This window comes from Carcharodon carcharias, chromosome 13 (assembly GCF_017639515.1).
Source record: "Carcharodon carcharias isolate sCarCar2 chromosome 13, sCarCar2.pri, whole genome shotgun sequence".
Taxonomy (NCBI): Eukaryota; Metazoa; Chordata; class Chondrichthyes; order Lamniformes; family Lamnidae; genus Carcharodon; species Carcharodon carcharias.
Window position 1 is genome coordinate 40746070 of NC_054479.1, and position 26993 is coordinate 40773062.

General features: G+C 40.0%; 1 protein-coding gene across 3 annotated transcripts in view; it reads right to left on the minus strand.

Annotated features, from left to right (window-relative positions):
* Nucleotides 1-26993, minus strand: part of rbm19 (RNA binding motif protein 19) — a 276899-nt gene that overhangs the window by 39499 nt on the left and 210407 nt on the right. The window contains exon 26 of one of the 3 annotated variants that reach the window (XM_041202780.1): nucleotides 17-82. The exons of the other annotated variants lie outside the window; for them this stretch is intronic. The gene's annotated coding sequence lies outside the window, so the exon portion shown is untranslated. Of the gene's footprint in view, nucleotides 1-16; nucleotides 83-26993 lie in introns of those variants that run through there. 3 annotated transcript variants of the gene reach the window in all.

Sequence of the window (26993 nt, forward strand, 5' to 3'; positions counted from 1 at the left end):
ATCTCATTCTGGACCAAGGATCATCTCTGGAACTTTTTTGGTCTAAATGCCAGTGTCACACCATTTGGGAGTTAGGGAACCACTGAAGAAAAAGGAAGATAACTTTTTAATTAAATTCCATGAGGTGTACCAAAGTCAGGTATGTTCATCTGTTCACAGAGGAGACATAAAGTTTCTCTTTTAAAGCCTAATCTACCTGACATCCCCTCCTCTTTGACATTTTTAGATAGAGATGAATCCCACTAGGATACACATTGTCCCAGTAACAGAGCTGAAGGGAAAAACAAATTACAACAATTGCTAGAAGAATTCATGAGAACCCAACTATGAACTGGAAAAAGAAAAGGAAGTGGTTAGGAAATGGCTAAAACACTTTTTTTTGGCAATACTTTGTGCCTTCCATGGCCTCCAGGAAATTTCCTGCCTCTTAGTAGAACTGGACATCCATTTCAAATGTGAGAGATTTATGTTTGACATCTTGTTTGTGAAAATGGAGGGAGGTGGCATGCAGGACTGACACAAATCAATACATAAGTGAAGGGTTCATTTGATTAAGGGAAGTGCTTTTACCGTCACTGCTCTCACCTGCTAGAAATGTGCTGTGACGCAACCCTTAGCACATTTCTGTTAGGGTGGTCATCTGTCCAATTTTTGATACTAGCCCCCAGAATACTTTTTACAAGGCTTTAGGATTTGGAGGATCCACGCTTTAATTTTCTAAAGTAAAAGTAACTTGTTTGCATTTTTATGATATTGAATGTTTCACTAATGATCATCCAAACCTAGTTTCACGTTCAACCATTTAGGGCGGAATCATCCCAAGTTTGCATTAAGTGCATTAGCGGGCGGGAAAAAGGACGTTTTACCCGCCGGCTGCAATGACGGCTTTTCGTGCCGCATTATCCCCTGCCTGGCATCCCATTAACAATGCATTCCCAAGAAACATGCCAGGTTGCTGGCAGGTCAGCCTCTGATTCACCTGCCCTGCCATCACCTCGGGCCTTCAGTAAAGTGAGCGCAATATTTAAAGGCCGCCCCCTGCATGTGGCGAGCACTCTTTAAGGGATAAGAAGCTGCTGCGAATGATGCAGCATGACTGATGGCTGCCAAAGGGAGGAAACATGCTACCCCCAAATTAGCAATGCCTCCCTTGAGCACCTACTGGACACAGTGGAGGCCTGCTGTGAAGTCTTCTAGCCCAATTCTGGTTAAACACCAGCAAGCAAGGTCACCAATCCACCATAGGAGGCATTGGCAGCAGTGGTCAGCGCCAACACCCTGAGAAAAAGGACAACCACCCAGTGCTGAAAGAGGCTGAACTACTGATCTCCTCTGTTCCGCCAGGGTAAGTTACTCTTCTCATCACTCTCATGCTCACAAGCCCATCACACATCCACAGGGGTCTCACTCACTATTGGTTCAAGGGACATCACCATTCACTCTCAGACACACTTTCATCTGCCCTGCAGATCGTGGCCACATCCCATCTATAGCACCACACACCACCCACATGTGCCAGGCATCCTTATTATCTGGCCTGGGAGGCATTCTGCTTCCACACACTCTCTTTATTCATGCAGGAGTAGCCTGTTTATGGGGTATGTGGAACATGCCTTGTTCCAGTCCTACTCAGGCCCCTTCCCACAACTCTTTTTCAGTACATCAATGACTGTTTCGGTGCAGCTTCATGCTCTCGTCTGGACCTGAAATTTTTTTAAAAATCAATTTTGCTTCCAATTTCTACCCCTCCATCACCTTCACATGGTCCATCTCCGACACCTCCCTTTCCTTCCTTGACTAGGGCCATCTGTCACTTGGTCATGTTGTTCTTTCCAGAGTGCTTACCCTTGTCCAGCTAATATCACATTCTGCTTTCTATCCTTAATGTCACCATCAGCACCTCCTTTAGCCAATACCACCACCATTAACACCCCTTTGACCTTTTGTTTATGACATCTTTGACAATCTCTCCTTTGCCTCCACCTAAGGCTGACCTTCTATCCAGCTTCAGCTGCCCCACCCCCCCTTAAACAGTATAAATTTCACCACATTTTTACTTCTCTTTAGCTCTGAAGAGTCATATGGACTTGAAATGTTAACTCTGTCTTTCTTTCCACAGTTGCTGTTAGACCTGCTGAGTTTTTCCAGCATTTTTTGTTTTTGTTCTGTCATTTTACCTGTGCTCTCAGCATCATTGAGGTGCGGCCGGACCCCCCATCTCATCAGTATTTCCATCAGATTTCTATGTCTCTTTAGCTATGAAGAGGAGTCATACGGACTTGAAACATTAACTATATTTCTCTCTCCACAGATGCTGTCAGGCCTGCTGAGTTTTTCCAGCATTTTCTGTTTTTATCATCAGCAACCGTGTCTGGTGACAGTATGATCACAAAGGGTTCAGCTCACGATGGATACCATAGGATCAGGAGAAGTTAAAGTTTCCCCACTGCACCTCCTGATCATGGAGCGCAAGCGAGCTGCCATCAGCCAAACAGGTGTCAGACATTCACAGATGCAAAGTGAGGATCTATGGTGTCTCCTCACTGCATGTCGTCATCATTCTCCATGAATCTAGCAGCTACGAGGGCCTCCCGAGCATGCCTGCCTTGCCTGGATAATGCGATAGCCTCATCACCAGAATCCGTGTCTTCGAGGACATCCTCACCCTCAGCCCACTTGATGTCCTCCTCATCAGAGGAGACGTGCAGCTCCTCCGTCTCCTCAGGCAGCTCCTCCCCCAGTTGCAGCGCCAGGTTGTAAAGAGCGCAGCAGGTGACAATGATACGTGACACCCTCTGTGGACTGTATTGCAGGGCTCCACCAGACCAGTCCAGGCACTGGAACCCCACCTTCAATATCCCAATGGTTTGCTCCACCGAAGTATGAGTTGCAACATGAGCCTCGTTTTACCTTCTCTCTCACACGGGCATCATCAGCCATGTCCTCTGTGGGCAGCCCTTGTCCCTGAGGAGCCAATCCTGCAGCCTCTGTGGACCCTGGAAGATGACAGGGAACTGAGACCCACTGAGAATGTAGGAGTCACGGAGACTCCCAGGGAATTGTATGCAGACCTGCAGGATGTTTTTTCCATGGTCACAGGCCAGCTGAACATTTTGTGAATAAAGCCCTTGTGGTTGACTTGGTGAGCTGCTTTTTGCCATGGAGACCTAAAGGCCATGTGAGAGTAGTCGATGGCACCCTGGACCTGTGGAAAACCAGAGATCTGCATCAATCCCAGCTCTCTTTCTTCATGGTTTGCCTGATCCCGGTCGAAATGCACAAAGTTGTGTCCCTTTGTGAATATGGAGTCCATGATCTTATGGATGCACTTGTTTGTGGAGACTTGTGAGATGCTGCAGAGGTCACTCGGGGAAGGAACCACTGGTATAAGAAATTGAGTGCCGCAGTCGCTTTCACGGCCAATGGATGCGATCTGAGTCCTCGTGGCTCCAAATCCTGCAGCACGTGACATATGTGACCAGTTCCCTGGACATGTGCAGTCCTCGGTGACACTGGTTCTCGGTCACCTGCAGGAATGACAAGCACTATCTGTACACCCTAGGTCTAGCTAGGCACTGACCCGCAACGGCTCACTGTGGCTTTTCATGGCACGTGCAGGAGCCCCAGTCGACCCATCTTCTTGAGGGTGCTGCTCCTCCCTCTGCCAGCACCTCAATCGCTCTCTTCTCCTTTGGCTCCGCTCCCTGCAAGCCTTGAGGCATACAGCTAGGTCACCAGGCTCCTTGATGTACTCCTCTTTTAGGATGAAAGAGAGTGACATGTGGTTTAGCATGGGTATAATTTGAAACTTCCTTGGTTAAGTCTGAAAGACCCTTAACGCGTGCCGCAGAATGCTGGCCGGCACTTGGATGGCCAGAGTTTAGTGCGCTGCATGTCAGCCTGAAATCCTACCCACCTCTGCCCCACTTCACTGACCAATTGGCAGGCAGCAACTTCGCCCACTGGGCTGCATACTATGTTCTCAGCTCAGGCGCAAGCATTCTCCTAATCCGCACAGCAAGGCTGCGCTGTTAGCTTGAACTATGAGGAATACTGGTCCAAACCTGAATGAAGACATTGCAAGGAGCTGCGAGAGCCTCCACCAGTGACTGCTCCATGGCCAGCTTTCGCAAGGAGGCAGTACAACTTGCCAGTCGTCTGACTGCAGCCCCCTAAAACGCTCATTAATTTGCTGTCTGCACCCAAGGGGTGAAAGGTTCAGGGGCATTTGGTGGCATTTTCAAACCTCTACGATACTTGGGTGGGGAGATAAGCTAGAGGCCTGACTCCAAGCATATCAATGCAGCAGCATGGGAATTGTCTCAGTTGCGGAAGAATGCTCACTTAATACAAGTTTCCCTAACGCGTGGCTGCTTCCCCCCAACTCCCATCCGCCCATGCTTGTGCACTATTATCAGACTGTGCTGCCTTGACAGCAACCACCCCTTGCCCCCACACCACACACTTGCCCCAACCACAGTGCAATCCTTGCCCTGGCATTGCACTGTCAGCCAGCCAGGAAAAAGCAACTTGCCTGTGCCCTCACCTGAATGCATGGCGCCTCTTCTTTTAAGTCGAACAGGCAACTCTCACAAGAGTGATGCAACATTAGTGTGCGCTCATCCCGGAGTTTCCCTTGAAGTTCAGCTCACCAGGTGCATGTCTTCTAAGTGCTGTTGTGAAATACCATGCCAATGCTGGGGGAAGATTCCAGCGGGCAGGTAAGATGATGAGATACAAATGCATTGAAATTGGGTTCCCAACGTTGGACGGTGGCAAAGGCGGCCCACTATTGACAGGCAGAGTGAATGATCACAAACTGGTTTCATGGTAGCTTAAAACTGATTTTTGACCTTCTCGCAACATTGTCCACTCATGCCTGCCATGACGCCCTATGCCAACAGTGGCAGAAAATTCTGGCCTTTGATAGCAATAGATTAGGTTACTACTGTAGCAGCAGCACAGTTCATGATGCTACTTGTTGGACATTTGTCATAATTTAAACATATCTGCTTGAAAGAAGGAGAAAAGAATGATATTAAGGAACTATTATGAGACAGTCATTTGGTAAAGTTCAGTTATTTAAAAATCCTAGGGGGAAACTTTAAAGAACTGTCATAACCTATATTTTTTTAAGTGAAATGTTTGAGATGCAACTCTAGATTCAGGAATCAGATCAACAGTTCTCAAGAGGTTTTATATTAAACTAAATGAAACATTTTATTAAGTTACAACACATTAAACACATACATGGCTAAAAATTACTTCTCCCATAACTTTTAACAAATACCCAAACTAATCTTCATTAAGGCAACAGCAACCCATAGACTTTAAACAGACACTAGGCAAAGCATTTTCACTGTATAAATTCAAAATGAGGTTCCTCTGCCTTTGGTTCCTGTGGAGACAGTTGTAGACTTACAGCTGCTTTGATTTTACATTGCCTCTGCCCTGCACACACAAAACTGAAGTTCTTTCTAGCACAGCTCACTGAATGTAAATTATCATTGTATCACCGCCTCTTCTAACAATAAAACCCCTTTCAATTCAGTATTTTATTAGCAATATAAACTTGGTCTCTGCTCACTAGGTGCCATATTTCACTCCACTTCGTGAATGCTCTATTCAAAAAATTCACATGCACTCTACCTCTCTTACATCTCAAAGCACCCAGACTAGCTGGCTTTAATCCAATTAAGACATGCCCAAAAATTCGACCTCTATTTTAAAAGAAAAATATTTTCCATTCATATTATATGCAATAATAGCTTCATGGCATCCCCCTCCCTATCGAAAATGAACGGTCATAAATCTAAAAGACGGCTTCATTTTATTAACCAATCTCACACTATCTCCTATGCTTATTACACTATTATAGTATCAGATAGATGCATTAACATAATATATACACATATATATATATATATATATATATATAGTCCTTGGTATCAACAGAAATCACTCCAATTCAGTGTCTAGGTTTTGTTAAAAAATGTCCAATTTTTCAACAAGCTTCAAGCTCTTGATACGTAACTGCGAACAGATTTTCTCTTTCAGCAATATGTACAATCCGTAGATTAAATGGTTGTAATAATAGACTCCATCGGAAAAGCCTTGCACTTATGTCTTGAAATTTGTCCAAAAACTTCAAAGGATTATGGTCTGTATAAATAATTGTTTCTGATGAATTGTTGCAACATAAATTTCGAAATGCTGCAATGCTAACATCAAACCCAAAGTCTCTTTTTCGATCGTTGAATATCTTCTCTGTTGTACATTCAGCTTCTGTGAAAAATACCCTATTGGTTTTTCAATTTGTGTATTTTCAATTTGTGTAATCTTCTTGTAACAGTATAGCCCCAATGCCTATATTGCTTGTGTCAACAGACAACTTGAATTGCTTGGTACTGCAAAAACTGGTGTCGTAGCTAATACAGCTTTCAAATTATCGAATGACTTCCGACACTCCAGTGTCCATTGAAACTTCTTGTTCTTTTTAAATAGTTCAATCAGTGCAGCAACCACTTGGCTAAAATTTGGTACAAATTTCTGGTAAAACCCACTTATGCCCAAAAGTTTCAAAGCTTCTCGTTCTGTTGCAGACACTGGGAAATCCACGATAGCCTTGACTTTCACATCTCTCGGAGCCACCTTACCATGTCCAACAGTATGGCCTAAATGTGTAACTTGTGCTTTTGCAAATTCACTTTTAGCCTAGTTCATCACCAAATTAGCTTCTTGTAGTCGAGCAAATAATTCTTCCAGATACTGTGGAAGCTCCTCCTACGTCTGACTGGAAACGATTAGATCATCAATATAAAGCGCACAATTGATTAGATCTGCAATTACTTTGTTTGTCAGTCTGTGAAATGTCGCAGGTGCGTTCTTCATACCAAATGGCCTGACTTTAAATTGATATAGTCCACTTTGTTTCAAAAGCTAATATCTCCTTTGCTTCTTCTAACAACGGTACCTGCCAATTTCCTTTTAGCAAGTCAATCTTTGTGATAAATTTCGATTGTCCCACTTTCTCAATGCAATCTTCCAACCATGGTATGGGATATGAATCTGCTTTTGTCACTGCATTCACCTTTTGATATTCCACACATAGTCTGTGTGTTCCATCCAGTTTTGGTACCAGTACAATAGGCGAACTCCAGTTACTGCAACTAGATTCAATGATATCATTGTGAAGCATGAAATCAATTTCTTTTTGTAATTGTGATAACTTTGCCATCTTTAATCTATAAGGTTGTTGCCTTATTGAAGATGACATTTCTATACATGCATCATGTAAAGCTAAATGCGTCTTTCCCAACTTATTTCTACACATAGGTTTATGTGACTGCAATAGCTTTTCCAAATCACTTTGACACTTGCATGGAAGGTAACTCAATATTTCACTTAAATTTTCAAGCACCCCCTCAATATCCAATTTGATTAGAGGAAAATCAATTTCAGAGTCCTGCACTTCTACCTCTTTCTCATCACTAATACCTCTTTTGTTCCTCTTCCCTGTCAAAGTACTTTTTAAGCATATTTACATGACACACCCTCTGCTTCTTTCTTCTATCCGGAGTGTTTATTAAATATTTTACTTTACTCAACTTCTTTTCAATCCTGTAAGGCCCACTAAATCTTGCATTTAATAAATCACCTAGTACTGGTAACAAAACTAGTACTTTTTCTCCAGAGACAAAACTGTGAATTTTAGCTTTCTTATCTGCTTTCACTTTCATCACTTGCTGTGACGTCTTTAAATGTTCCCTAGCTAACTCACGTGCTCTGTTCAAGCTTTCTCTGAAATTTGATTCGTAATTCAGGAGAATAGTTTCTGAATATTAACCCAACAATTTCTCATGAATTAATTTCAGTGGTCCCCTTACTTCATGACCATAAACTAGTTCAAAAGGGCTAAAACCGGTCGATGCATTAGGAGTGTCTCTAATACAAATAACAAAACTGTATCCCAATCCTGTGCATAATCATGACAGTATGCTCTTATCATAGGTTTTAAAGTTTGATGCCAACTTTCCAAAGCTCCTTGTGACTTCGGATGATAAGCTGTTGACTTAAATTTTTTTAACCCCAAACTGTTCATTACTTTCTTAAACAGCTGTGACATGAAATTTGAACCCTGATCTGATTGTATTTCTTTAGGTAAATCACATCTTGTAAACAATTTAATTAACTCCTCCACAATCTCCTTAGTTGTAATATTTCTTAAAGGTATCACTTCAGGAAACCTAGTAGACACATCCATTATTGCCAATAGATACTGATTTCCACTTTTAGTCTTAGGGAGGGGTCCTACACAATCAGTCACAACCCTCAAATGCTGGTATTGGGATTGAAGGCTTAATCACTGCTTGTGGCTTTCCTGTTAACTGACATGTATAACAGGTTCTACAGAATTTGACTACATCCTTATGCAATCTTGGCCAAAAAAAAACTCTATCTTTTCCTGTGTTTTCCTAAATGTCCCCCCATTGGAATTTCATGAGAAATCCTCAGTATCGCATTTCTATGCCCCAATGAGATAACACTCTGATGCACCTCCCTCCAGCTTTCATTTGCTGAGACATGATCCGACCTCCATTTTAGCATTAAAGTACCTTCCCGAAGATAAAAACATACTGGAATACGTTTTGCTTCTGTTTCTGAATAAGTTTTCTGATATAATTGTTTTAATTGCAAATCATGTTTCTGTAATTCCACTAACCTCTTTGAGTTAAACATTTCAGCTGAATTTTCCTGTATTCCTTCCTCTTGAACAATGCTATCAAATGCAGTGCCAGCTAATTGAATTTCGACACCTTCTTCTTGCCCTTGAATTGCCTGCTTATCTTCTTTGTCTTGTTCTTCCCGATGAGCCTTTGATCTCGTTACAACACAATCAGGAAACAATCCAGGATGTCCTTTCTGTAACACCTCTGTTGAAAACACTTCTACAGGCTGCTCAACTACCATAGGTATCACCCACATTTGCAATCCAGCTATATCATTACCCTGAATAAATTGAACCCCTGCAACGGACAATTTTTCCACCACTTCACCTATAACTTCACCTGTCTTCCAGTTGCTCTTTAAATTTACCTTCTACAATGGAATAGATTTAGCATCTCCATGAACCTCACTTATTATTACCTTCTCCTGCAATACTCGCTTTGAACAACAAATTTCACTATCGCATAATATTAAGGATTAACTAGCCCCTGTGATTCGTAAAATTTAAATATCTTTACCTACGCCACCCTGTACACATGGAAAGACTTTCCTTTCACACACAAAATCTTTAAACATTTCTGCTACCAGCTCCTCAGAATTCTCGAGTAAACTGTGAACACATTCCCACTTCTTTACCTTTCACTGATTCTCCGTGTTTTACCTGTACACAAATCACTGGTTTCTCCTGTGCCTGAACCTCAGAACCTACAGTGCTTTACTTCCAGGACTTTTCTGTACCTCAACAATTCCAACAGATTCCATCACACTGACTTCGTGTGTCTCCACTTTATTACAATGAAAACACCTAAATTTCGAATGTCACTTCATCACCTTTCTTTTTACTCCGAGTATAAAACTTCCTGGGAACTTCCAGCCACTCCTCCTCTTCCCTGACTACCTACCTTCCTTTCACCTTCCCACTTTTTATCCTTTTCCAATTTGAAAGGGTGCCAAAAAAAGGTTTAGCTCTATGAACTAATTCATAATCATCAGCTATCTCTGCTGCTTGTCTTACAGAATCAACCCTCTGTTCCTCCACATAAGTTCTCACTACTGAAGGGATTGAATCTTTAAATTCCTCCAAAAGAATTACTTCCTTAAGAGCTGCATAGGTTGTTTCTATTTTTAATGCAGTATCCACTGGTCAAAATTACTTTGTTTTGCTCTTTCAAACTCAATATAAGTTTGCCCAGGCTGTTTTCTCATATTCCTAAATTTCTGCCTGTATGCTTCAGGAACCAACTCATATGCACTTAAAATAGCCTTTTCACCACATCATAATTCACAGACATTTCTTCTAATAGCGAAATATATACCTCATGCACCCTACCTAACAACTAAGACTGTAATAATAGTGCCCAGTTTTCCTGTGGCCATTTCATGTTTAGCTAGCTTCTCAAATGAAATAAAGAATGCTTCAATATCCTTTTCCTCAAACTTTGGGAGAGTTTGTACAAATTTAAACATCTCCCCACTGGGTTTGACTCAAGATAAATCCATCCTCACCAACTGGCATCTCTTCTTTAATTGCCAACATTTGCAGTTGGAATTCTCTCTCTCTCTTTTTCTCTTTCTTCCTTCTCTATCTTCACAATTTCTAATTTCCTTTTAAAAACCATATCTCTGTCCTTTGCTTCTAATTCAAGCTTTTTCATTTGTAACTGAAGTCTCACTACCTCCAGCTGTGACTCACTAATGTCAGGTTTCACTTCCAACTGTAGATGCTGTGCTATACTTTTAATTATATCTGATTTCCTAGCCCCTGCAGGTAACTCGAATTTTAACTTATCTGCCAACTCTGTTAACTTACTTCTGGTTATTTTCTCCAACCCAATCAGAGCTTTCTCATCTACTTCCAGACAAGTCTTAACAATTGCCAAAGCCATCTTGCAGTCTCACCACTTCTAAAATACCTCACCAACTCCTGAATTCAAAGCTCTTCTCGTATTCGTAGCCTTTATCTTCACCAAATCCAAACCAATCAAGGAATAAGAAATACTTTTTATCCCGAACAAGCCCCCAATTGTTATGAGACAGCCTTTTGGTAAAGCGGAATTAAAACCCCTTTCATAGGACCAATTTTATTAGGAATATAAACATATTGCTAGGTCTTTGCTAACTAGATGCCAGATTTCACTCGCCTTCTTGAATGCTCTTTCAAAAAATGCAAATGCACACTACCTGTTACACCTCAAAACTAGTACGCATTAAAGCACCCAGACTAGTTGGCTTTAACCCAACTAAGACACACCCACAGGCTAAACCTTCATTTTAAAAGAAAAATATTTTCCAATAATATTATACACATTAATAGCTTAATGACAAGAACCATTAAAATTTGGCTTCAGTTCTTTCACAGGCATACACCATTAATGTAATAATTTTGGCAGTTTTTTTTTTTCTGTCAATGTTTTCCCATTCCCCCTTCATTCTGGAAGGGATGAAACCCACACTGGGGATGGTTTCAAGGCTACAGGTTGCTCACTAGTCCTGTTCAATTTACTATTCTTCATGTGTGCCTGATCTAGCCTTCATCCATCCTCCATGTGCACAAACTTTGGTAATAGGTCCCTGGAAAGTGGGAACTTTGGCTGATATTCCTCTCTGTACCTGTGGAATATTGGATATCTTAAGTATCCTTACTGCTGATCTGGCTCTGATCAAAGAACTTAACAGACTCAGAATTGAACCTGGAATTTTCCTGATATGTATGGATCAGTTACTCAATGCCATAACCAGTTGAGTCATTAACAGAGCCATGATACAGCAAATTCAAAGCAATCTCTGCATATGCTGAGTAATTCAATCAAAAGAAAAAAGCCTTGCATTTATATAGCACTTCATCACAGTGATAAAAATAAAAAACTGCGGATGCTGGAAATCCAAAACAAAAACAGAATTACCTGGAAAAACTCAGCAGGTCTGGCAGCATTGGCGGAGAAGAAAAGAGTTGATGTTTCGAAACATCAACTCTTTTTCTTCTCCGCCGATGCTGCCAGACCTGCTGAGTTTTTCCAGGTACTTCATCAGTGTTTGGTTATCCCAGTGTGCATTACAACCAATGGATTACTTATCAAATTCGATCACCATTTTCATGTAGGCAAACAAATGCACCAGCCTGTGCATAGTAAGGTTCCACAAAAGGCAAATTAATGGATGATTGGATCATCTTGATTTTGGTAGCGTTGAATGAGGTAGAAACGTTGGCCAGGATGTGAGAAGAATTCCTTGCTGCTCATTCACTTAAGCAGACAGGTAGATGGGACCTGGTTTAACATCTTAACTGAAAGATAGCACCTCTGACAACATAGCATGCTTGCAGAATCACAATGAAATAATTAACTACAGTCTAGATTGTGCTCTGAAGTCTAAAGACTATGTACAGTTTTGTTTTATCTTCCAATTATGGTGAAATTCAGGATTAGTGATTACCAATATTCTAGCAGAATTCTACTGTACTTTTAATGTTTCACATGATGGAAGATTTACAGAAACGTGACAAGCATTGCAGTGGAAAAGTACAATGTACCAACAAATGCCAATTTGACATAAGGACTTTGATATTCATTTTGATGAGTTCCTAATCTTTTGAACCTGGATTGCTATGCATGTGTTAGGAAGAGACATCTCTACACAGTGAGAAAAAGCCAACCTCTTTGGCTTTGTACAGCTTCGAACAGTCACCTGCTTAGTTGTAGAATGATTGAGAGATATATAAATATTAAAAACAGATTCACATATATACTTCAAAGGGACAAGCAAAACTGCTTGAATCTTTTGACAAAACAACCTCATAAATTACCTCTGAAGAAGGGTCATATGGACTCGAAACGTTAACTGTGTTTTTCTCTCTCTACAGATGCTGTCAGACCTGCTGAGCTTTTCCAGCACTTTCAGTTTTTGTCTCATAAATTAGAACTTAGTGTTTGATTTTCCACCACCAAAAGTTTTGAAGTTCAGACATATCTCAATACCAATAAAATGCTGATCATAAAAAGGTTAAAAAACCCTACATATGTATCTATGATTGGTGGAATAAATCTATAACAATGTTGTTTCCTAAACTAAAAATATTGTTTCTATTTGAAACATGGATGCAGAGGGAGTGTTGGGGAAGAAAATTACCACTAAGAAAATTAAAAGTAGTTGTAAAATGTGGGACACCTGCAATCAAAAAGCTGAGTCAAAATAAGCACTGAACATCATTATGAACAAACAAATGCACAGATGAAGAAGGCTGGAACAAAAAGCACACCCCAAGACATATTTTGAAGCAGGATCATTCAAAAATAATTTCCACAATCAGACTCCTGACTTAATAAACATTGGCATTCAATTTTTTATGCTAGTTAGATTGTCAGTAACATTTTCTTTTTAAAGAATATTGTAATGTCACTCCATTATTTAAAAAGAATAGCAGACATAAATCAGGAAATGATAGAGCCATTAGTCTAACGTCTGTTGTGACTACAGGTTACTGGAATTTGTCAGGAGAATCTAGGGTTGGGGCCGCTGTTTAAAAATAAAGGGTCACCCATTAAGGACAGAAATGAGGAGAATTATTTTCTCTGAGGATTCAATGTCTTTGAAACTCTTTCTCAAAAGGCAGTGAAAGCAGAGTCTTTGAATATTTTTTAAGGCAGAGGCAGATAGATTCTTGATAAGCAAGAGGGTGAAAGGTTATCAGGGGTAGGTGGGAATGTGGAGTTGAGGTTACAATCAGATCAGCCATGATCTCATTGAATGGTGAAGCAGGCTTGAAGGGCCAAGTGGCCTACTCCTGCTCCTAATTTGTATGTTTGTATGTCATCAGGGTCAGAGCAGCTGAGCACTTCAACAAATATAAGCTGATCGGAGAGGACCGGCATGGATTTATGAAGGTTAAGTCATGTCTGAAGAACCTAGCTGAAATTCTTTCGAGGCCTCTTAACATGGCACCGAAAGGAGCAACTATAGATGTTATTTAAATGGACACCCATAAGGCATGCAAATAGATTCCACACAAGTAACTGTAAGGAACAATGGAAGTACATGGAATTGGAAGCAACCTTGGACAGAAGTAGGGAATTGATTAGGAGGTAGAAGGGAGAGAACATGGATGAGTACATAGTCCAACTGGCAGGATATGACTTTTTCTTTATTCGTTTATGGGATAAAGGTGCTGTTATCATTCATCCCTAATTGCCCTTGAGAAGGTGGTGGTAAGTCGCCTCCTTGAACCGCCGCAGCCCATTTGGTGTAGGTACACTCAGGGTGCTATTGAGGTGAGAGTTCTAAGACTTTGACCCTGCAATGATGAAGGAATGGCAATATACTTCCAATTTGGAGAGGAACTTACAGTGGTGGTGGCACCACACACCTGCTGCCCTTGACCTTCTTGGTGGTTTGGAAGGTGCTGTCAATGGAGTCTTGACAGGTTGCTGTAGTGCATCTTTTTAGATGGTATACACTGCAGCAAAGGCGCACCAGTAGTGAAAGGAGTCAATGTTTAAGATGGTGAAGGTGTTAAGCTTTTAGAGTGTTGCTTGAGCTGCACTCATTCAGTATCCCATCATACTCCTTACTTGAGCCCTGTAGATGGTATATAGGTTTTAGATAGTCAACAGGTGAGATACTCACTGCAGATATTTCAGTCTCGGACCTGTTCTTGTATCCATAGTATTTTTGTGGCTGGTCCAGTTAAGTTTCTGGTCAATGGCAACCATCAGAATGTGGACGGTGGGGGATTCAGTAATAGTAATGGCACTGACTGCCAAAGGGAGATGGTTAGATTATCTCTTGTTGGAGATCATCACTACCTGGTAGTTAACAAGCCAAACCTGAATGTTAGCCGGTTCTTGCTGCATGTGGGCACAGACTGCTTCATTACCTGCAGAGTTGCAAATGGAACTGTAGACTGTGAACATCCCTACTTCTCACCATGATAGAGGGAAGGTCATTAATGAAGCAGCCAAAGGTGGGTGGGCATGGGATACTACCCTGTAGAACTCATGCAGTGATATCCTGGGGCTGAGATGAATAACTTCCAACAACCACAGCTACAACCATCTTCCTTTGTGCTAGGTATTCAAATGGAGAGGCTCCCCCCCCCACCCCCCCCCAACCAATTCCTGCTGACTTCAACTTTAACTAAGGTTCCTTGATGCCACACTTGGTCAATGTTGCCTTGATGTTAAGGGCAGTTATTCTCACCTTATCTCTGGAATTCAGCTTCATTTTCCACGTTTTGCCCAAGACTAGCGATACCTCTGAGAGATATGTTTTGGGATCTCGGTTTTTGACTAATTTTATCGAGAACTTAGATGAAGGAATAGGTAGCTGAATATATTTAAGTTTGCTAACAACAATAAGTTAGAATGCATAGTATGAAGTACAGATGAGAACAGAAAGATGAGAAGGAAACTTAGATTAAATGAGAAAGCAACAATGTGGGAGATGGAGCTCAACATGGGAAATGTGAGGTTATCCACTTTACTTCTAAACCAGATGGATCAGGGTATTTTCTTGATGAGAAACTAATAATTGAGGAGGAACTTAGAAAAACTTAGGGTTTCACAAAACTAGTGGAGGTAAAAGAGGTGATGGAACATTAACCTTCACTCAAGGTGGCTGAAATGCAAAGTGGTGGAAGAAATGCTACAGTTATATAAAGCTCCAGTTAGATCATGTCTGGACTATTGTGTTTAGTCTGGACACCACAGCTCAGGAAGGTCTAACATTGACCTTGCAAGTGGCGCAGTGTAGATTCACCAAAATGATACTGGGGCTAAAAGAGTTAAGATATGAGGAAAGGTTGCATAGAGTAGACTTGTATTGCCTCAGGTATAGAAGGCTGAGCAGTTATATACTTGAGGTGTTTAAGACAATTAAAGGATTTGATAAAAATAAATTTTTTTCTCTAGTGGACAGTCATTAATTTTATTCTTTCATGGGATGTGGGTGTCGCTGGCTAAGCCAGGATTTATTGTCCATCCCTAAATGCCCCTGAGAAGGCGAGCTGCCTTCTTGAACTGTTGCGGTCTTTATGCATAGGTACACCCAAAGTGCTGTCAGGAAGGAATTCCAGGGTTTTGTCCCAGCGACAGTGAAGGAGTGGTGATTAATTCCAAATTCGTATGGTGGGTGGCTTTGGAGAGAAACTTGCAGGTGGTGGTGTTCCTATGCAGCTGCTGCCCTTGATCTAGGTGCCAGAGTTCACTGGTTTGGGAAGTGCTGTTAAAAGAGCCTTGGTAAGTTGCTGCAATGCATCTTGTAGGTGGTACACGTTGCTGCCACTGTGCGTCAGTGGTGGAGAGAATGAATGTTTAAGGTGATTGGATGGGTTGCCAATCAAACAGGCTGCTTTGTCCTGGATGGTGTTGAGCTTTTTGAGTGCTGTTGGTACATCACTCGTTCAGGCAAATGGAGAGTATTCCATCATACTCCTGACTTGTGCTTTGTACATGGGGGACAGGCTTTGGGGAGTCAGGAGGTGAGTTACTCACCAGAGAATTCCTAGCCTCTGACCTGCTCTTCTAGCCACAGTATTTAAATAGCTAGTCCAGTTCGGTTTCTGGTCGATAACCAACAGGATGTTGATAGAAGGGGATTCAGCAATGGGAAAGCCATTGAACTTCAAGGGGAGATGGTTAGATTCTCTCTTGTTGGAGATGGTCATTGCCTGACACTTGTGTGGCAAGAAAGTTACTTGCCACTTATCAACCTAAGCCTGAATATTGTCCAGCTCCTGCCACATATGGACATGAACTGCTTCAGTATCTGAGGAAATAAGGCCAGTATCTCGAATTATGCTGAACATTATGCAATCAGCGAACATCCCCACTTCTGACCTTATGATAGAGGGAAGGTTATTGATGAAGCAACTGTAGGTGGTTAGGCCTAGGGCACCTTCCTGAGGAACTGCTACAGCAATGTTCTGGGACTGAGAAGATTGATCTTCAACAACCACAGCCATCTTTCTTTATGCTAGGTATGGCTCCAACCAGTGGAGTTTCCCACCTGCCCCCCGATTCCCAGTTTTCCTGGGGATCTTTGATGCCACACTAGGTCAAATGCTGCCTTGATGTTAAGGACTGTCACCCTCACTACAAGTTCAGCTCTTTTGTCCATATTTGGACCAAGGCTGTAATTAGTTCAGGAGCTGAATGGCCCTGGCGGATCCCAAATGGAGCGCCAGTGAACAGGGTATTGTTGCGCAAGTGCCACTTGATAGCTCTGTCAATGACACCTTTCATCATTTTGCTCATGATTGAGGATAGACTGATGGCGTGGTAATTGGCCAGATTGAATTTGCCCTGCTTTTTGTGGGCAGGACATAACTGGGCAATTTTCTACACTGCCAGATAGATGCCACTGTTGCAGCTGCACTGGAGCAGCTTGGTTAGGGGTACTAGTTCTGGAGCACAGGTCTTCAGGTTGTTGCGATGTTGTCAGAGCCCTTAGCCTTTGTAGGATCCAGTGCCTTCAGCTGTTTCTTGATATCACGTGGAGTGAATCAAAGTGGTTGAAGATTGGCATCTGTGATGTTAGAGACCTCAGGAGAAGGTTGAGATGGTTCCACCCAGCACTTCTGGTTGAGACGGAAAATGCAATTTACAAATTGCAAAAAAACTGATGTGCTGGGCTCCCCCATCATTAGGGATGGGAATATTTGTGAAGCCTCCTCCTCCAGTGAGTTGTTTAATTGTCCACCACCATTCATGACTGGATGTAGCGGGACTACAGAGCTTAGATCTGATCTGTTGGTTATGGGATCGCTTCACTCCATCTATCGCATGCTACTTCCGCTGTTTGGCATGCAAGTATTCTCCCGTGTTGTAGCTTCACCAGGTTGAGACCTCATTTTTAGGTATGCCTGCTGCTGCTCCAGGCCTGCCCTCCTGCAATCTTCATTGAACAAGGATTCATCCCCCAGCTTGATCGTAATGGTAGAGTGGGGTAAATGTTGGGCCATGAGGTTACAGATTGTGGTCGAATAGTTCTGCTGCTGCTGATGATAGCCCACAGCACCTCATGGATGCTCAGTTTTGTACTGCTAGATCTGTTCGAAATCTATTCCATTTAGCACAATGGTGGTGTCACACAACATGAAGGGTATCCTCAATGGAATGGGTCTTTGTATCCACAAGAACCATGCAGTGATTACTCCTATCAATACTGCCATGAAGAAATGCATCTGCGACAAGTAGGTTGGTGAGGGTGAACTCAAGAAGGTGTTCCCCCCCTTGTTGGTTCCATCACCACTTACTGCAGATCCAGTCTAGCTATTATGACCTTTAGGACTTGACCAGCTCAGTCAACAGTGGTGCTACCAATCAACTCTTGGTGAAGTACCCCACCCTGGGTACATTCTGTGCCCTAACCACCCTCAGTGTTTTTCCAAGTGGCGTTCAACATAGAGGAGTACTGATTCGTCAGCTGAGGAGGGGTAGTAGGTAGTAATCAGCAGGAGGTTTCCTTGTCCATGTTTTACTTGATGCCATGAGACTTCATGGATTAGACAGTCAATGTTGAAGACTCCCATGGCAACTGTTAATCAAAGTGCCGCATCATGTCTGGTGGTTCTGTCCTGCCGGTGGGACAGGGCAAACCCATGGATGGTGACTGTGGTGTCTGGCTGCAAGGTATGTTTTGCTGTTTGGCAAAGTATAATTATGTCAGCTTGTTGGTTGACTAGCCTGTGGGACAATTGTCCCAATTTTGGCACAAACCCCCAGGAGGACGTTGCAGTGTTGATAGGGACGGGTGTGTCGTTGTCATTTCTGGTGCCTTGGTCGATACCGGGTGGTCCGTCTGGTTTCATTCTTTTTAGACTTTGTAGGCGGTTTGATACAACTGAGTGGCTTGCTAGTCCAATTCAGAGGTCATTTAGGAGCCAACCACATTGTTGTGGGTCTGGGGTCACATGTAGGCTAGACCATGTAAGGACAGCTGATTTCCTTCCTTAAAGGACATCAGTGAACCAGATGGTTTTTATGACAATCGACAATGGTTTCATGGTCATCATTACTAGCTTTTAATTCCAAATTTATTAAGTCAATTTAAATTCCACCAGCTATCATGGTGGGATTTGAAACTGTGTCTCCAAAGCATTAGCCTGGGCCCCTGGATTGTTCAACGAGTAACATTACCACTACGCCACTGCCTCCCAGAACAAGAGGGCGTCATCTTAAAATAAGAGCTAATTTTTTCCAGGGGTAATGTCTGAAAGCACTTCTTCACACAAAGGATAGTGGAAATCTGGAACAGGCTCCCCGAAAGTCTTTTGAGACTATGTGAATTGAAAATTTAAAAACTGAGATAGATCGATATTTGTTAAACATGGGCATTAAAGTGTATGGAACTAAAACAGGTGAATGGCTTTAATATACAGATCAGCCTTGATCTAACTAAACGGCAGAAAAGGCTCAAGAGGCTGAATGGCCTACTCCTGTTCCTAATTTTTTCAAGTGAACTCATTCTTAAATTATTTTCTGGACTTGACATACATAACAAACTTCCATGGTCACAATAAAAACATGTCATGCAAATAATATGTAATTATTAGAATGCAGAAAGCTTCTGCTCTTCATTCACTCAATCAGCATCATAGTCACAAAGTAATTATTCTGCCAATATTTAATAAAAAAAATCAAAATTTTGGATCACATTTTCTATTTGTTAATTCATTATTAATTCAAATGCTCCAAGGCAAAGTTATATTCCTGCAAGCAGTCAGTAAAAATGTGGTTAAGTTAAAAGGATCTATACTATTTGTGCCGCAAGCTTAATTTACAGAACCAAAGCCAAAATTGTAATTTATTCAATAAAGAGTTATGGAGCAAAAAAGGAAACAATGCATTTTTGATTAGTGTTCTCTGAAATTTATAGAAGAGAGATGCAGTGATCCACATACTATTATTTCCAGTTTACATCACTCAGAGTGTGATGTGGTTGAAGCTATGTATAGAATTTGATTCAAATACAATTGCAATGGATTAAACTGCATGCTAACATATCAGCTAATTTGACTAGACAGAAATAGTTAAGACAAGTAATGCTGCAATTATAACTTTTATGGGTTGAAATTGTAAAATGTGTCAAGTTTTGTATTAGATCAACCTAGAACAATAACCAAGTAAGATTTCAAAGCACGTTTCAAGCAGGCACTTGAGCTGAAAAATGAAATTATTGGCCAGTGCATGATGTGCAGTAGCTCTGTTAAAGTCCAACTAGAAATGGCACCAGTAATTTAAGATTTAAAAGCTAGTATGGCTTGTCAGAATATTTAAGATGATTCAGGCCAGTTTTAACCAAAATTCAAGTTTAAGTCAAATAATTTAACTTCAAACAGGAGGCACTTGAACCAATAGTAAGAAAATAATAAAAACACAGAGCATCATCGAATAGTAACATAGTTTTTTGGGAAGCCTTTGGTTAATACTTTCAAAATGGAAGAAATGTTATATAAAAATCTCGACAACTCCAAGACAGAACAACAGGACAAAGAACTGTGGCTACTACTTTATACAGCCTCTCAGGATATCCAAAGTATATTTAATACCGTTTTATCTAGAGTTTCCAAAACATTATATCCCTTTAAAAGATTTTTTTTTGAATTCTTACCAAAATGCTACATAAAATACTTTCTTTTCCTTGAGTCTATAAGATCCACCGTCAGTTAATCTCATTTCTATTGTCAGAAATTCAATAATCAAACAGTTAGTCTTTGTCTATGCATTTAAGGCAGTATGTATTTCAAACAGAAAATTAGTACTCATTTGTGTCTCCCCACTCTGCCTCCCAGCAGGGCTAATGCCAAGTAAAAGAATGATCAATCAGCACTCAAACACAATGAAGTGTTCTTAACATTTCAGCAACAATGCTCAGTGTGCTCACAAGCACTTCCACACAGCACCCTGATTGCATCTTTTCCATTCTGACCCTTGCTTTCTCACCCCTAACGTCAAACCCAAATCATTTTTTCTGATTCTCCCTTGCAGCAAGGACTGACAGGTGAGAACGAAGCCCTTGAAAATCATCCTCTCCAATTCCCTTCATACGCATCAGCCAGACAAGCCTGGGTGATTTCTAGCTACAAACTGAGAAATTACCATTTGAAAAAAGTGCCATCAGACGGTCTGTCTCGAGGGTGAAAATTAAAATCTTCTACCTTGCAAGATCCGTAGGGAATTCATATTCACAGAATTTCAACCCTCATCATCAGAGGAGCTTGCCATAGAACTGACATCTTTTCATTTCATCAGTCTTATGCTAATTTTAATAGTACATGCCTAACTTTAATACAGGAAACAGGTTGAGCAGTGCAGTATGCAAAGCTCACAATGCACCATTTGAAAGTATTGTTAGTATAACATAAGCTTAAACAATTAATATTATAAATTCTAAAACTGAAATTAAAAATTTTCTGGCTTAAGTATGTTTTTTAAAAAATCTAAGTGTTGGGGATGGTACATTAATAGAAGATAAGGTAATATATAATGCATTTTTAAAGATTTTTAAAATATAATTTTTAAAATGTGACTAATTTAGAGCATGAACGATGTTATAATACTCCACAGGCAGTTTTCACCTCTAACTAGAGGTATTTGGTCACCATACTGGAAATCCTGTGAGTAGTATTGGAGTTAAAAATTAGCAGTGTTTCCCAAAATAGGATATTTCATAAAAGTTCCATGAAATAATTCTAAAATACTAGATGCAGCTCATTTAGACCATACATTTTAAATGTATTAAGCAGATTAAAAAAAAAACCTGTCCTTAAAGCTAAGCAGCACATACTTGCAGTTCAATTCTGCTGCTGGCAGCCTTCTCTAACGTTCTGAAAGTGAAGAGCATGTTGCTTTATAAATAATGCCTTGATGTTCATTTATAAATCACGGTCATAAAGTCTCTTAATTAGTTCAAAGGAAAATTGTTAAAATTAAATATTTCTGAAGCATATTCTGTACAAATGGTCAGGACTGGGGCATCAGAAGGCTAACATTTACACTCCTTGCGGATGAACTGTACAAATGAACAAACATAGAAGTTCAGCTTTACTTTAAACTTGTACTTTCATTCCTGTGCTATGAAACATACAGTAAGCTTTTCATGTGCAATGCCAGCTGGCTGAAGTCATGCCTGAATAACAAAAAAATTATGTTTTATCAATTAATACCGATTACTGTGGCTGTTACCTCATTTCCCCGATAGAAGTTTCATATAAACTAGTATTTTTGCCACTGATGCACTTATAATTTCTTTCTGATAAAATAATCCTTGTTTATCTATGGTCTGTAACACAGCATTCAACTAAACACAAAATGTGGGAGCCATGTTTCAGCAGCAAAACAACAGGAGACATTATGATGTGAGGAGAGGACATGTCATTTGATAGATGTTTGCTGTTATGTCATTGTACCCCAATCCTATCCATTTTCTGCTTGCATAATGCATTGAAACTTGACTATATCTAGCTGAGGATTTTGGGATATATATTAAAATAGCATTTTTTCCTACGTCATGAAGTGAAGTTTAATATCTAACACAATGCTGCCATTTCTTTAATGGGGATCTCACTGGAAGCTAGCCTACATTTCACAGGATTTTAGTCATCTCTTAATCATCCCATACAACAGATGTCAAAAGCGACAACCAAGGAAGGGCATAGATATTGATTTACAGACTTTTCTTGCAGATATCCAGACATGTAATATTGAGTAGGAGGAAGAGACAGACTGACACTAAGGTTTAAAGGATTTTGCTGAAGGTTTGAAAATGGGGGAGATGTGGTGGTGGTTGCAGGGTGGAGTAGAGGCTGTGGAGAAATAGAGAAGGTAGATATTTTTCAATAACATTATATGGCACTACAGTGCATTTTCTCAGTTAGTCTCCAACAATATACCTGTCTCTAGTGGCTTCTATGCAAAGCATCTTGAGAAAGATTGATAATCATAATTTCACAATAACTATCTGATAACACAACATTCACCTCTAGCTCTTCATTATTTTCAGCAAAACAACTAAAAAAGCTCCCAAACTATATACTCTGTCCGTGAATGCACAGTATCTGACGAATACAACTTATCCTCAACTATTCTGCACCCATATCCTTCACCTGCCTATTTACACTTACACAAACTCACAACTAAACAAACATTTACTTGCAAATTAACTTGCAATTTTCTGTTCAAACACACAGGCTTGCAGCCTACTCTAAACTCACCAGGACTTTATAAAACACAACATAATTGAAATATACCAAATTTGTTCTAATTTTTCTAATTAAAATATATGTGCAATTTCAATTTAATCTATATCACATCCTGACAATTTTAACACATTTCACTGTTTAACCTGTCTGTTACTTTTGTGAAACTATGGTGTGTATATTAAACAGAGAAAGTTATTTGCACAAAGGATGTGATTGCACTAGAGAGAGTGCAGAGGAGATTTACCAGGATGTTGCCTGGGCAGGAGAGTTTTAGTTATGAGGAGACATTGGATAGACTGGGGTTATTTTCCCTGGAGCAGAGGAGGTTGTGGGGGGACATGATTGAGGTGTATAAAATTATGAGGGGCATAGAAAGGGTAGACAGGAAGGAACTTTTTTAGAGGGATCAATAACCAGGGGGCATAGATTTAAGGTAAAGGGCAGGAGGTTTAGAGGGGATGTGAGGAAGAATGTTTTCACCCAGAAGGTGGTGGGAATCTGGAACTCACTGCCTGAAAGGGTGGTAGAGACAAAAACCCTCATAAAATTTAAGTATTTGGATGTGCACTTGCGATGCCATGGCATACAAGGCTATGGGCCTAGTGCTGGAAAATGGGATTAGAATAGTTAGGTACTTGTTTGACCAGCGCGGACTCAATGGGCCGCAGGGCCTTTTTCTGTGCTGTAGACCTCTATCACTCCATGACACAAAAAAGAAAATTCTTGTGTGTGCAATTTTCGCCAAAAACTAATTAATTTCATTAGGAAAGTTAAGCGGAAAGTTAATGCAAGTGGCATGTTTTCAAAGCAATGGCTACCTGCTTCCATAAAATTAGTTTAAAAAAAGTTAAATTTTTTCAAAGCTGGCTGAAATTAAAAATGCGCCAACTATCAATAAGTAGCAGAGGAGTATGAAAGTGTGGTGCTCCTGGGAAATAGGATTAGCCTATAACTATTATTTCACTTTTGGCACTTTAACAATCTGTAACATGACAAATAACTTAACATTTTAATGTACCACTTCTTTCTTGCCTTTTCCACAAGGGCATGGGGACATTGCACACACCTATGAAAAAGTGGACATTTCTTTTTGAAATTTTACATTATGTTTGTTTTTGTTCTCCTTTGCAGAGATCTGGAAGATTATTCATTTTAAGTAATACCAATACATAAAAAGCTAAAAAGAAACTTGAAGGATGTCAGCTTTCATTAGACTTCTTCGATACTTCAAGAAACAGTATTTTGTAAAATATTATAGACATTCCAAAAACAGCAAAAACAATGAAGATGGTGACAGGTAGTGTAGCATTTTCCATTAAACTATAGAGTTCATTACATTATGATTTTTTTTTTAAATTGGAAGTGGGAAAACCAGCACCAATCCTAAGAAGATATGAAACAGAAAAACAGTATTTTATTTGAATCATATTTTACAAACTAGGACTGTGACCATCTGCGCTATGCATCACATTGAAATTGCCCCGCATTAAAAATTCACCATCAAGTGAATTTTCAAGGGATTTGCAGTAATTAGATGACAAAATGCTGGGAAATCTCAGCCGCACTGAAGATGTTACTCCGGGGTCAAAGACTCAACACTTTCAGCTGGGTAATTTGTAAGTGTCAATCACGCTCAGCCATCAGAGAACAGATCTAACGGCTGAATTCTAAGTAACTTCACAACACAGCCTTCAGCTATGCAGCCTGCTTTTGAAATACACGGGTATTTATTACAGAGGCCAAATTTCAAACAAGCTACATTTTTTTTTAAATGCACATTATTATACTGACGTGGCTTTTGAAGCTTGCTGCTCATCATCCACAGAAGCAGGGTTGAATCAACCACATTCATCCTCTAAATCATCGTCAACATCACCTCAAAAACATGAGAGCAGTAAACACATCTTAATGTTGGTAAACAGACCCTCGCCCTAAGACCAGGATCATTATCTACATGACAAGAAGCTTACAACATGTTATTTTAAGTGGCTCACTAACACATCTGTTGTTTGGCATGATACTAAGTTCTCCTACACAGCATCAAATTTGAACACATGTAATTAGCTGCGAAAAGCAAAATAGAGTATTTGTGATAGCAGCCACCATTCCTTATCACAAATTAATGATGCTCATTTCAAATTGACATCTCAATTAAAAGGGTAACTGCATTTTCCCTTTTCAGGTCAAATGGAACCAGACTAAACTGACATATCCTAAAGCTACAGTATATCAAATGTATTATGCAAAAAAAGTCAGTGTGGGTCAAAGACTATGTAAATAACTTTGTAGCACCCTACAGGAAAAACCTCATCCTCTTCTCAATGCATCACCATAACATTTTAAAGCTATAGTAGAGTTGAAGATAATTTTTCATGCAAAACTTAGATTCATAACCCAAGTGAAATATTTCAATTGTTTTCAATATATGTAAATTGTTCAAAAGAGAAATAATTCCTACGAACAAAATGTGAATTTCTTGGTCCAGACGCTGTTTTGCAGGACAGTTCAGTTTTGCTCAAAGTGTTGTCGATTTACTTCTTATTCTTTTAGCTTCTTTATCTTATTATTTTCTTGTGCCATTGCTTCAATTTTCCCTTATCTCATTTCTTGTTTTTTGTCTTTTGTGATCTATTTTATCTTTCAGACGACACTCCCAAAGCATGTAATTGTGATCTCGGAAAGGCACTGAAGAGTCAATTTAAGATTGGGGGAGATTTAAGATTGAATCTAGCATTCCTGATAATTTCCATTACCTTGGAAGGTCCTACTATCCTCAAATGCCTTAATAAAACTCAATTACTATAACTTTATAACAGCAATTTGATTTTTTGAGGGTAAGGTTCATCTACATATCTTCCAAATGTAGGCCATGTGCGCAATGCAACTCAACTGCTTCAAGTCTACTCACAATGCTACTCTGGACTGGCTTTAAAGGGGCTCATAAAGCTCACCTAAGTATGGTGTTCTGCTTGATGTCTTTCGCTGTGAAAAAGAGCATGATTTCTTTTCACAATAGGATGGCTGAGATTAGGAACTCAGTGTCATAAAGATTAAATCTATGGTGGATCTGCTTTTCCAAACAGCAACGCTAATATGTTACTTTGGAAGGCCAGCATTTTAAAATAATGCAAAAAACAGTTTTCACACATGGACCATTTATCAATACATAGCAGCTTTTAGCCCAAGTTGCAGGCTGAATTTATGATCTATTTTTAGTTGTCAAAGTACTGGTATCAAGTTCAGTGAACAACATATTCAAACATGAGCAGCAATACAGACAAAGTAAAATTTTATAATCATTATGAATGTTGGCTTTTGCCTAACATCAATATGATATTTTAATGATGATTCACTGAGAAATGTTTTGCTATTGGCCGACTTTTTGACTTACAGTTCCTTAAAGTTTGTATATATAATGGATCTTTTTACATTTTTTAAAACAATATTCCCATCCCCACACTAATCCTCCACTGAAAGACATGGCAAATAACCTACTCCGAGGTTTTTACCAATGCTGATGAGAGGCTGCTGTTTATTGGAACTTGCTGGCATACAACAGCTCTGCCTTTCCCTACTAACAGTTATTAATGTATGGCATACTATAATGCAATTCAAAGATAATTTGTATGAAGTGTTGCAATTCCTGTTAACTTTCACCTATGTTCCAAAGACATAATTTGTGCAAAAAAAACCCCATAAAATTTCAAATTCAATACAGAAAACAAAATCTGAAAATAATTTTGTTCTAAAACTGCACCGTAATTTTAATGTGCCCAAGTCCAGCTTTCCCCATCACTGTTTTAACCTTTTCCAGGTCTTTCAGCTAAGATGTAATTTTAAAATCCAATACTCTCAGGTACATGGTTCAGCTGACTATATATTAATATAACTGTTTAAAAACTTAAAATGAGTCAAAGTTTATAGCTGTGTTTAAATTCTGACAAATTTAAATTAACTATACTAACGCCTTTCAAAATTCTGTAACCTAAAATGCATTTTCCCGTACAGTTGATCCATTTACTCATACATATACAGCTTGTTCAGAATGACTTAAAATGCAAAATAATTCATG